Raw genomic sequence first — 13,475 nt, forward strand, 5'->3', positions numbered from 1 at the left:
GGACAAGCCTGCATTACACTAGGAACAAGAGGGAGGCTCGCTAGCCACAATACAGCAGATCACATTACTGCGCATTAGCATTGTGGGAGTGACGTGGTACGCGAGCGCAGCAAAGGTTTGGGAGGCCTTACAACAGCAGCAGTGAACACCAGGCCACTCCTTGAAATGAGAACATCAGGGCCCCCGGCGAGTTTGGATCCGGCCCACCTGCTAGTAGTTTCCTGGACGGAGGGTGCTGCATGCGGTTGGAGTGGCTGTCGGAGTGCTGTTGTAGTTGGAGTGCAGGCACGGTCCATTGAAGCACCGGGTTTTTTATTGCCTAAACCACCTGCAGTGCCTGCCTACAAACACACAGCGCTGTGTGAAGAAGTGTTTTCCCCGTTTTGTGACCCCTGGCTTGTGATTTGCTGGCAGGACCTGTGTGTGATCCTGCTGGGGCTCTGGTAGTGTCAGAGCCTCAAATGAGAGCCCAGTGGAACATTTATAGTATTTTTTACGGAACACCAGCCACCGGCCTCTATCTTTGCATTTAGGTAAAACAAAATCCAATGGTGTCAGGGGGCCTCCTGTTTACCTCAAAAGGCTAGGTTTGCTGTAAGAACAAGGAAGGTTTACAAGTCCTCATATTTCTGCAATTTTCTACTGTTTGCTGGAGCCCACTGGCATACATAAGTGGACGTAGGAGCTCCATGAGACTCATGAGTGGATTGTTTTATTATAGTCCATACTGCACAGCGCCCACACCTGTTCCTCGCAGTGAGTCCTGTGACTTTGGGGTGAGACGCAGGAGGTCAGCAGTGGGAGGTTAAGTTATTTGTATAAAAGAGTCACCAGAGAGGTGCAAATTATTTGGAGTGTCTGAAACAGATCTCAGAGTGAGATGTGAATGGAAGCCTGAGGGTGGAAGTTGAAGGGAGGTGCAAAGATAAGTGAAACAAGTGTCTGAGTTACGGCAAGTATCCTGGTGTGGTAGCCAGCAGGGCTACCTCTGCCAGAGGGGTGATAGCAGTGTGTGGCGGAAGCTACCACTCTAGGGTGTGGTGTGGTTTTCTGCCCTGCTTCTCCCTGTGCGAATTGCACAACACCTTTGTTTAAATCACTGGTTATCAGCCTCATGCTATTATGCTCTAGCCGCCCTTTGTATTGGTCTGACAGCTGTTCTTTGACGTCTCTGTGATATCCGCATCTAAGCTTCAGAAAGCATCAATAAATGTTGGATTTTAGGACATGAAGACTCTAAAGATAACAATGACGGCAAAAAAACTGAGATCTGGTCGCCTGCTCCAGGGTAGTGCTTGTGTAAAAACTAATTGAAACTTTCTTCACAATAAAGATGCTTCCACTATGATACTGAAAGGGAAAAGAGTGATGTTCACCCTGTGGGAAAAGGAAAAACTATCACAAGAGGAAACAAACTTGATCACGGAGCCGCATGTGGGCCAATTGTTAATGTGTATTCTAATGGTTCTCCGTGGTTTGGTCCCATGGGAGATGAGATGCCTCTGTTGCAGAAGGATACCATACAATTTGCAGAGGGTACCTTTAGGCCTCCCCCATATGTCCTTCTCCCCCTTCTACCTCCTCTGGACCCCTGTTACTTGTCTCCTTGGTGGTGGATAATCCTCATATAACCCTCCAAGAGGCCCCTTCTCATCAAACAATTGCAAAAGTCCAGGATGATGATTTCACTTTGCCAGATTTAGATTTAGACCTATGCAGGAGATATGGTTTACAAGATAAAAGAAAGATTTTGGAGGCACCTCCTGTGACTGCTTCCACAGTACCACAACTTTACAGCAGTACCCCTTTAAATCATCCTTCTTTGATACTCATATTTCTGTAACTCCTGATCTTGATGTAAGTGGTATGCAATCTTGTAATCCACCTCACCACGAGACAAAGGTCTGAAACTCCCTATTGTGTCTAGAATTAATTTTATACTTAATTTTATAGCTGTTAGAAAAATTTGTTGGTGGTTCAGATTGAATCTTTGACACTGTGACAGCAATATTAAGGTAATTGGTAAGCATCAAGAAGGGAAAGGTTGGGGGCGTGGCTTAGCTGCAGATCATGGCGGACGCGTGAGCTGAAGGCTCCACAACAGCCCACACTTAATCCTTCTGAAACAGGCAGCCGGGGCACGCTGGAAAAATCTCACCTGCCCCTCAGGGGTCCGTGAACCGAGGGGTGCGCCCAAGAGACACTTGGTGTCCGTTGGCAGCTGCAGTCGGACACAGTGCACTCGCGTGGGTAGCGATGCAAAGGCCGGATCAGGGGTGGCCACGAGGACAGCAGAGGCGCCCGGGTGTTTCTCCGAGTGGGGAGCCAGACATTAGAAGGGCGACCTTCCCTGCCTCCACGCATCGTGGGCCATTTTGGAGAATGGCAGCGAGAGGTGAGGTGGAGGCCCCCATGCACAGGATGGAAGTTGTGGACAGGGGGGTGAGTCCCGAGCAGCGCTAGTGCGCCAGAGGCAGGCCCCCATTGAAGTGCCTGCCGGTCAGAAGAGCAGAACAGCCTGGGCATCACCTGATGGAGCTTGGGTGCGGGGGCACTGTAGTCAGAGCTAGACTACCTCTCGAGTACGTGTTAACGGCTGAGAGCCCTGGAGAGACACACCAGAACCTGCACCCCCAGCCAGGGTCAGCTCATTGACACCTGAACATTGCAGAGACGAGCCTTGACGTGGCACCAGCTATTGGGGAGGGCCCCCCCCACTCTGGACTGTAGCCGCTGGTGGATATAGTGGCAGGAGTGCAGGAGAACAGGGTGAGTCCGTCTGGAGCTGCGCCATAGTGCCTCTCAGTGAGGCTGGTGGCACTGGATTGGCCTGGGGACCCTGTTGCACAGCCTTGGACCATACGCTGGTTCGTGCCCATAAGCAGTTGGCAGCTGAGACCCTGAGGTGAGCCAGACAGCACAGCCGGGATGTGGGGTACGGCATTGAGACTGGGCAGTCGCCCGTGCTGGGAGCTCCCCGACTGCTCCTCAGGCGTGCGAACCTGAGCCCCCAGGCTATGACATCGGCTGCAATGTGCAGGGTGCACCATCGAGCCTACCAAGACCCGCATTGATGAAATGGCTTGCATTGGAGGTACATCGTCATTCCCTGAGGTGCGTGAGGTGCTTCTGTGGTCTGCTGATAGGCGCTGAAGTGGGCCTGTCACGACCCTTTGATATCTTGGAAGCCTGGGGTTTATATACAAATGCAGCGAGGCCTCGCTGGCGGCTCCTGGGAGTGTGGGAACAGAGGGTGCCGACCAGGTGGACTGAGATATAAGCTCCATTGCGGAGGATAGCCTTTGCTATCCCGGATCTCCACAACTGTTGACGGTGGGTAGCCCTGATCCTGCCTAGGCATCTCCTGCCATCATGGGCAAGCCTACAGGTTGCCAGACTGGTGCCCCTCCAGAGCTGGAGGACAGTGCTCAGGAGCAGTTACAATCTGGCCCAGATGACCCAGTCCAGCAGCAACTAAATAAAATCTTAGAGGCCATAGCGAATACGAAAGTGGCTCTCCACCAGGAAATCATTACTGTGGCGGTGGGACTTGGCCTGCTGCAGGAAGAACATAAAAAGTTGGCAGAGAGGGTCAAAGAGACTGAGTCCAATGTAGCGGAGCTGACACCTGCCCAAAAGGCGGTGGAGCAGCAAATGGGGGCTCTCACAGACAGAGTGAACCAGTTGGAACGCAGAGCAGAGGATGCCGAAGGGCGCAACAGGAGGAACAACTTCCATATCCTGGGCCTTCCAGAAGGGTCAGAGGGTAGTGACAAGGTGTCCTTCCTGGAGAACTGGCTTAGGACTGTAGTAGCGCCGGAGGACCTCACCTCCTTCTACACACTAGAGAGAGCTCATAGAGTGCCGACCAGGCCATTGGCCCCTGGGAGACCCCCACGTCCGGCGGTGGCCCGTCTGCTCCACTTCTGCGACAGAGATCTTCTTCTGTAAAAGGCACAAGCAGATGGCCCCTTTGCTCTGGATACATGCTGGAGGTACAGCGGAAATGAGTAAGAGGGCGTTGAGAGATGAAGGGCTGCAATACTCTCTGATGTTCCCAGCCCGGCTCCGTATCCTGTTGGAGGGGACCACTCATTATTTTGATTGCCCTAGAGATGAGTGGGATTGGTTGGAGACCTACAAAGGCGAGAATCCTGGGGCTGGAGGCTCTGTAGGGGCTGGGCTGAGACCTATGGAACTTGGAAAGCGCCTGAGATGGCGCCATTGTAGGGGGTCATCCAAGAAACCGTCCCCATCACAAATCGGAAAGGAGAGGGCCGAGGCGCTGCAGGCAGTGGCGGAACTAATGCGGAGTCAGAATTCGGCCCTGGAAGCAGTGGCCAGTTCTACCAGAGAGACAGATGGCATCGAAACAGACACCTCCCACAGTGGCAGCGTGAAGTTGCCTGTGGTGACGCCTAACACTACAAACAATAACATTTGATGTGACTGGTAAGCTATGGCGGCTGTGTTAGTTAGAGGGCCGCCGTCTGACAGATGCTCATTTTTGACCCCGAGCTTCCCTTTCCTATGAGGGGCTGGTGCGCTCTCCTTGGTACGAGCGCCCCCCTTCTCTTTCTTTTACCCTTTTTGCCTAGCCAACCCCCATTGAGCGCCGAACTGGGTTACGGCCTTACTTGGTACACACTGTTTCACGGGATGTTTGGGTGGCCGACCGTTGTTGGACTGCCCTGGGGTTAGGCAGTTGACCACCATATGGGTCTTTTGGTTGTTTTTTTTATGACCTGGTATGTTTGCAGTGGGGTGGGACGTTATGTGCAAACTGAGGGTGTGGGGGGGGCCTGCTTTCAGGAATGTTACATGGTATGACCCGACAGGAATGGCAGGAGCTCAGAGTGTCATACTGTTCCTAATGTGGAACGTTAGGGGGATGGGGTCCATGGCAAAACATCACAGCATTTATTCATACTTGCGGCTCAGAGACATCCATATAGCGTACTTACAGGAAACCCACTTAAATAGTGAGGAAGCTGGGAAACTGAAATGTTAGCACGCACGCCCTGACCTCCACCGACTACATCCTCCTCGGAGACCTGAATTTTCACCTGGAGAACAACAAAGACAACAACTCCTCCACTCTGATCGACAAACTTGCCAACCTCGTACTGAGACAGCTCATCATGACGCCGACCCACATCACTGGACACATGCTTGATGCTGTCTTCTCCTCAAGCTTCGACGTCTCCTTCAGCCACACCTCTGAACTCCTCTGGACCGACCACCACAGCATCCACTTCACCTTCCGGAAACCTGCCGCATACCACTGCACCCAACAGATCACCCACCGCTGATGGGGCAAAATCACCGAAGACCAACTACAGATAAACCTCGCACTCAACCCACCCACCCACCCCACCAACCCTGCCGCCACTGCCCGCAACCTCAAACGATGGGTGGACGACTGCGCCAACACCCTAGCCCCACTGAAAACACCCACCTACAAAGACACCAGCAAGAGAGCCAGCTGGTTCATCCCGGAACGCCTAGCCTCCAAGCGCACCTGCTGGAAACTAAAGAACAAATGGCCCAGCGAGATGACGCCAGACAGCCGCGCAGCCCACAACGACGCCATCCGCCACCACCATCACCTCATCAGATCCGCCAAGAGGACCTCCTTCAAAGACCGCCTCGACAACAACGCACACAACAGCAAGGAGCTCTTCACCATCGTGAAGGAACTCTCCAACCCCAGCTCCAACGCCAACGACATCCCACAGTCACAAGCCCTGTGCGATTCCCTCGCCACCTTCTTCCACCGCAATATCACTGACATCCACGACAGTTTCGACTCCCGGACGTCCCCAACAGACCCCGATACACCAGACCCGACGCACCCTATAAACCATGTCCCCCTTAACAGCTTGAGCCAACGTGAACATCGAGGACGCCATCAAGACCATGAGCACAATCCACTCCGGCTTCCCATCAGATCCTTTTAGACACCACATCTTCAACAAAGCCGGCAGCTTCATTGCACCCCACATGCACAACATCATCAACCTCTCCTACGAGACCGCAACCTTCCCAGAGAGCTGGAAACACACCGAGATCAACGCCCGCCTCAAAAAACTCAAGGCGGACCCGAAAGACCTCAAGAACTTCCGGCCCATCTCCCTTCTTCTGTTCCCAGAAAAGGTCATCGAGAAGATCGTCAACAGACAACTCACACGATACCTCGAAGAAAACAGCATCCTGGACCCCTCCCAGTCAGGATTCCACAGCAACCACAGCACCAAGACCGCCCTCATCGCCGCCACTGACGACATCAGGGTACTGCTGGACAATGGTGAGACGGCAGCCCTCATCCTCCTAGACCTCTCCGCTGCCTTCGACACTGTCTGTCACCGTACACTACGCACACACCTCCACGATGCAGGGATCCGAGACAAGGCCCTGGAATGGACCACCTCCTTCCTCTCCGGCAGAACCCAGAGCGTCCACCTCCCCCATTCCAATCCGAAGCCGCCAAGATCATCTGCGGTGTACCCCAGGGATCATCCCTCAGCCCAACACTGTTCAACATATACATGGCCCCACTCGCACGCATTGCCCGAGAGCACAACCTCAACATAATCTCCTACGCTGATGACACACAACTGATTCTCTCCCTCACCAAGGACCCCATCACCGCCAAATCCAACCTCCACGAAGGAATGAAGGCCATCGCCGACAGGATGAAGTGCAGCTGACTGAAGCTGAACACGGACAAGATGGAGATCCTCATCCTCGGCTCCAACCCATCAGCCTGGGATGACTCTTGGTGGCCCTCGACCCTGGGGGCACCCCCGACACCTACAGACCACGCACGCAACCTGTGAGTCATCCTCGACTCAACGCTCTCCATGACCAAGCAAGTCAACGCAGTCTCCTCCTCCTGCTTCAACACCCTCCGCATGCTCCACAAGATCTACAGGTGGATCCCCACGGACACGCGAATAACAGTCACCCAGGCCCTAGTTAGCAGCAGACCCGACTACGGAAACGCCCTCTACGCTGGAGCCCCGGCCAAGCTCATCAAACAACTACAAAGAATCCAAAACACCTCTGCATGCCTGATCCTCGACATTCCATGCCACATCACCCCCACCTGAGAGACCTGCACTGACTCCCCGTCAACAAGAGAATCTCCTTCAAACTCCTCATCCACGCACACAAAGCACTCCACAAGACCGGCTCAGCCTACCTCAACAGTCGACTCTCCTTCTACGTTCCCAACCCCCAGCTCAGCTCCGCCGACCTCTCCCTGGCCACCGTCCCGCGCATTCGAAGAACCACCACTGGCGGCAGATCCTTCTCCCACCGTGCCGCCAAGACCTGGAACACCCTTCCTCTGAACCTACGACAGACCCAAGACCTGCTGACCTTCAGGAGGCGACTCAAGACCTGGCTGTTCGACCAGTAGTGGCAACCCCCCTCTTCCTCCTCAGTGCCCTGAGACCCTCGCGGGTGAGTGGTGCGCTTTACAAATTCTGTGACTGATTGATTGATTGGAGGGGCCAGGTGTTTGCGACCACCTATTCAGCTTTTGCCAAGGGGGTTTTGATCTGGGTGAAGCCTGGGGTTCCTTTTGCAGTTGAGAGATTGTGGCTAGATGAGGGGGGCCGGTATGCTCTAGTTGCTGGGAGACTGGCAGAGTGCGAGATTACCCTTGGTAATGTTTATGCTCCTAACCAGGACCAGGTTGGTTTTCTGGATTCATTCTCTGCTGTACTTGTGGGTCGCCTGCGGGGCGATATGGTCCTTGGGGGAGACTTTAATTGTGTTATGGATGTGGCTGAGAATCAGTGGCATCCTCCCCTAATGGGGTCCCCGACGCGTCGAACTGCTTTGGGGTTCCGCTCTTGGATCGCAGATTTGGGACTCGAAGACACATAAAGACTGCAACATGATAGCCACAGGGAATTCTCCTTTTTCTTCTCTGTACACCAAGTGCATACGCGTCTTGATATGTTCCTGTGTTCCCCTGCCTTTAATAGCACCATTGCGCATATGGAGTACCTGGGCCGTACATTATCGGACCATAGCCTGATAAAAATGACTCATCAACCCTTGGGATGCCACTCCCCATCTGGAGGCTTAATCTGTCAATGCTGGATGATTAACCATTTTGTACCTTACTACATACACTTTTAGAAACATATTTTCCTTATAATACCAATACTGCATCCTCTGTTCGGGTGGAATGGGAGGCATTCAAGGTGGTGGTGCGGGCCACTGCCTGGGACAGGGTACTGGTGTTTACAGGGAACTCCGTCGAGAACTAATTGATCTTGAAGGGAACATACGCAGTTTAGATAACATCCAGGGTTAGGGAGTCGCGGCTCGCTTGGCGTTACAAGAGGCACGAGCAAAGTATAATGAGGCCCTTGAGCGTTTGCATTGTTATAACTATAACGAGTATCTTGATGAAGTACAGAGAGAGGAAGGGAAGGTGGGCCATCTTTTAGCTAGGATAATTAGGCCTGAACTGGGTGGCTCCCCCATCACTCAAATTGGATTGGATACTTGTGAGGTACTGTATAGCCCTTAGGCGATTAACCATTCCTTTTTAACATTTAATGAACGCCTATATGTGGCCCTGACTGTGGCTCCTTGTTCAGCGATGAGGGAGTTTTTGGAACCGCTGCCACTCCGGGTGTTGGAGGACGGGGATCGGGAGGAATTGGGGGACCCTATCACCCTCCAAGAAATTAAGGCTGCCATCCATGCGTTGGCACCCGGCAAGACGGCGGGACCGGTTGGTCTCCCGGCTGAGTTGTACCAGCGTTTCTCAGACCTACTTGCACTACATCTGATCCGGTTATACTCGGACGCCTATGAGCCTGGGGAATTGCCGGGCACCACTCGGAACGCTTTAGTAATCCCCCTCCCGAAAACCAAGTTGCCAAGGGCAAGGGTTAAGGATTATAGGCCCCTCTCTATGCTTAATTTGGATTTTAAGATCCTGAGCAAGGTGCTGGCTGGTAGACTGGTCCCGCACATGCTGGCATTAATACACCCAGATCAGAATGAGTTTATCCCTGGCCGTAACACCTCATAAATCTTCGTAGGCTTTACTCCATTCTTTATCACGTCGAGACTCCACTTCATCTCCAGGCCACAGTGCTTTCCATCAATCTGGAAAAGGCTCTTGATACGGTGGAATGGGGATACCTGGTCGAGGTAATGAGGCGTATGGGGTTGGGAGACAAATGGGTCCGTTAGGTGCTGCTCTTATATGCGGCGCCCATTGCCATTGTCCAAACGGGGAGAATAATATTCAGGGAGTACGGGGTGTTTCGGGGGACTCGGCAGGGATGCCCTCTTTCCCCCCTCCTCTTCACCTTGGCGATTAAACCCCTTGCTGAGCGACTCCGCCAGGGCGGCGATGGGATTGGACTGGGCTCTGGAGGGCAGACACATAATGTCTCCCTCTATGCGGATGACCTTTTGTTATTCCTGATGGACGCCATGGTGGGCACACTAACTAAAGACGGCAGGCCACTAGCTATACCCCTCTGTTACCTCTTGTGAGTCTTCCACACGGCAACCCCCAGTCTGTTTTTACAACTGAGCAGCTGGCCTCCTGGTTGGATGCAGGGCTGGATACTGTCCCTAATTCCATTTGACAATCTTATGGAGGATTGCAGTCTGCCCCCAGGCCAATTCCTCCATTATGAGGCCCTGACTCGTACTTTTGTGCAGTTATGGGGTGCCGGTAGAAACGAACCGGTGACACACCCGGTGTTCTATGCCTTGTTCACGCTTGGGACAGCGGGGCATTTAGTGAAGTGGTTTTATGTGGCCCTTCAAAAGGCTTTGGTGCATCCCTTGGTTAGGCTACGTGTCAAGTGGGATGAGATTGGGGGCAGGGTTTTGACAGACGCAGAGTGACAGAGGGTTCTACACTACCCCAAGAAAATTTCACACAATTCACGGCTTAAATATATATAGTTTAACTACACACATATGGCTTACATGACTCCGCATCGTCTCAATGTGACATATTGAGGGGAGGTTCGTTCCTGTCCCCGATGCGTTCAGCCATATGGTTTGGGATTGTGGAGCTCTGAGGCCTTTCTGGGAGGTGGTGCCTGGTAAGTTAGCAGCAGTATTGGGAAGAGACTTACCTCTCACACTACAGACATGCATTCTGGGTCTTTTTCCCAGGCCACCGAAGCGCAAAGTAGGGAATAGGCTTAAGGCCTGGCATTGGGACTAGCGAAATGCCGCATTGCCATGGAATGGAAGTCTAATAGGGGACCACAACTTAAGACATGGCTTAGAGATGTCATTATGTGGGCTGGGGCAGAGTGTAGAGCACTCAGTTGGGAGGAATCTAATGGTATGAGGAAGGTCCCCATGGCAGGATAGTGGAGAGAAGTGCTGGTGGCCTGGGAGAATCCTGAGGGGCAGGGGACAGGTGAGACAGGTTCAGGCTGATATCCAGACCCGAGGAAACACCCAGAAGGGATTTAGACTGCACCACCTATCGCATCTTGGGTGAGTTCGGGAAACTGGTATTCCCTGTTGTCCAGAATAGTGTATAGGGGATTGCTTGCTGGCCTCTAATGGCCAAAATTAGACCGCTTTATCCGCAGCTGAGGACCCCCTCTCTGTGTTGTATTGCTTGCCTTCTCCTGTGTTACTTCATTATATAGTGCCCACACCACACGCTTGTATGGATGTCTACGATATATTACCCCCCTCTGCACAAGGTCCTTCTTTTTTAGTTTTTGCTTCTTCCTTTCCTTTTTCTTATGTTTAAATTAGGTTAATTGGTCTCTAGTTGGTACATTTTGTTGGAAATGTTATTGGACAATGAAAGTATCATTTTGTAAATCAACGATATTATATTGGTACCTTGATCTGTTGGTGGTCGCTCTCATACTGTGTATTATTGTGCACAAACTATCGTGAAGCATGTACTGAGGACTCTGGTCTAAATCTGGAGGTGACATATTTCTGCTTGTGTAATGGCTATGCAACACCCCTAACGGGTCCAACGCAATGTATATTGTTAAACAAAATCACTTTTTTATTGACCACTTCTATGGACGCTGAAAGATATATTTCAGTACTGTATTGTTGCTGTCATTGAATTATGTGAACGTAAGATTGTTTGTTTCCATGTGTGAACAATATTATAAAAACTACAAAATGCCAATAAAGATACTTATAAAAAAAAAGAAGGGAACGGTTATAGGTCTCGGAGAACCAGTGGAAACTGAAGGGGCCCTGATGCCTGGTAGAAGGATCCATCAGAAGGAGGCTTATTGTGCAATTGACTTTGGCTCCCAGGCAGAAAAACAACAATGTAAGAAGCTTACCAAAATGATTCCACATCCCAATAGTTCAGTTGATTCCACAAAAAGTATCTTCAAGACTATTTCCAACATGAAGAATTTGATTGGAAATCCTCATTGTGCTGTGAAGTACCTACCAATCCGTAGGAGCTGTGCAATTGTTGGACAACATAAACTTTGGTCGAGACTGATTTCAGGCACTCCCACAGGATATGTTGGCCTAGAGACCAGCTAGCTCACAGTGCCACCATAAGCCCCCCTAACTTTACCAGTGAGCAAATTATTTCTGTCAACCACTGAACATGACAACCCTGACGCCTCAGGGATTTTGGAAAACAGATAAGAAACTTTCACTCAGTCACTCGTGCTTACTTGTGCTCAGAGAAATATACACAATACACATTGGGACATTTTCAATATATTTATTAAACCAAAGCTATTCATGTATAGAAGACGTGCTTCGATATCAGTGGACAGAAACAGGAAAAAGTGAATACAAGCACCAAAAGCGGAAATAGTAGCTGCAGTTCTACCATGGCTCTAAAACATTGTCTATATGCAGGCATATAACCAAGGCAGTAATATGGCATACTCATACTATGCAGAACCCTACTCTAAGTGTGCCTAGAGTGTGTGTAGATGTGAGGCCAAGAATCCTCTCAAGGGACAATCCAACCCTATCACCTCGCGGGACATAATGTAAGAGCTCGCCTTAGTCATGAACTCAACACCCCCTCATGGAGATGTCATACCATGTGAAGTCACAGCATTCAGAGACCCTCGGTGTCAGATAAAGTGCCTCCTCTACTAATCTTATTGGCTGTTCTTTATTTATAGTAGATAGCAGCCTTGCAATGTGCATATAGATTAGCAATGTTATGGATATGTAGATAGCCCTGTTGCCCCGTGGATGAAGATAGAAACGATACATGTACATACTGCATAGAAGGGCCTTGTACATGTTGTTCGAGGCATCTTGATAATGTTGTGTGAAGCTAGATGTTTAAACAAAGTAGTTTCAGAGAAACTAATCCAACGTTGTCGTGCACGCAAATATCTGCAAAAGGTTACAACAGAAATGTTATTGTTAAAAATTTGACAATGTAAGAAATTAGCAGCTTCCCTACATTGGCCTAGCCCGGGCACATAAGACAGGATATGTTCCCAATCTTTAAATCCCGGTCCAAGCAGGAACTAAATAAAGGTGAACCAAGTACATCTCAGGCAGAGGTTGTGTAGAGGAAGAAAAAGCAAAGAGGGAAGAAGAAAAAACTTTCCGCAGACTGACTAGAAAGGGTCGAAGGAGATTACACTTTAGAGAGGGAATGGATACCACACAAAGCATAGAAGGTACAATGCCAAGCCCCCAAGTAACTCAACAAGCTATGGATTCTGACTTCCGTCCAGCTAATACATTGGCTGGTGGCCTACAGCAGGACAAATATACCATCCTTGCTGAATCCAAGTGCTGCCCCTTTCTCAGATCCAGGTACAAAGAGAGGCCCTTTGGAGCCAGAAGGTTAAAACTCTATATGGTGTTGTGTGGATACTTACATGCTGGATTTTATTGCACATTTTTAATGTAGGATTCATTCTAAATAGGTCCTTGCTACTTAAATGTTTATTTAAATTTGAAGGTAATTCAAGGTTGTGACATCAATCTGCTTTCTTCATTTCCCCTTGGGTCTGGTTTTAATTCAAGGACTTTTTTTATTCTAAACTTACGGCAAATTTGATCTTAAAATGTTCTGAATGTCTGCAAAGCAGGGGTATTGATGTCATCCCAATTTTAGAAGGGAATGGGTTGCATGTTATGGGTAGTGGGCTACCACCCTGGGCCCCATGTGTTAAGTGACAAGTCTCCAATTCACCTATGCAAGCATTGCATACAGGTATCTATTAAGGAATATCATAAAGTTGTGCCCCTGAAATGGAACTGGTTACCTAGTGCATTATCCAGTGTCTCCCAAAGTAGCCAACTGCAACAACCTTACAATTAGCAATGAGCTCAAGATTATCTCCTGGAATGTGGCAGGAATAAAAAACAGTGAGGAGAAGCTACATTATTGAGCTCATTAGGGGCAAATGTAGTTTGTCTCCAGGAGACATAGTGCATGGGGAAATTAGCATGTGATGTTTACATCATTTTAGATTATAACGCAATACCAT

The sequence above is a fragment of the Triturus cristatus genome, chromosome 5_2, assembly GCF_964204655.1.
Source record: "Triturus cristatus chromosome 5_2, aTriCri1.1, whole genome shotgun sequence".
Classification (NCBI taxonomy): Eukaryota; Metazoa; Chordata; class Amphibia; order Caudata; family Salamandridae; genus Triturus; species Triturus cristatus.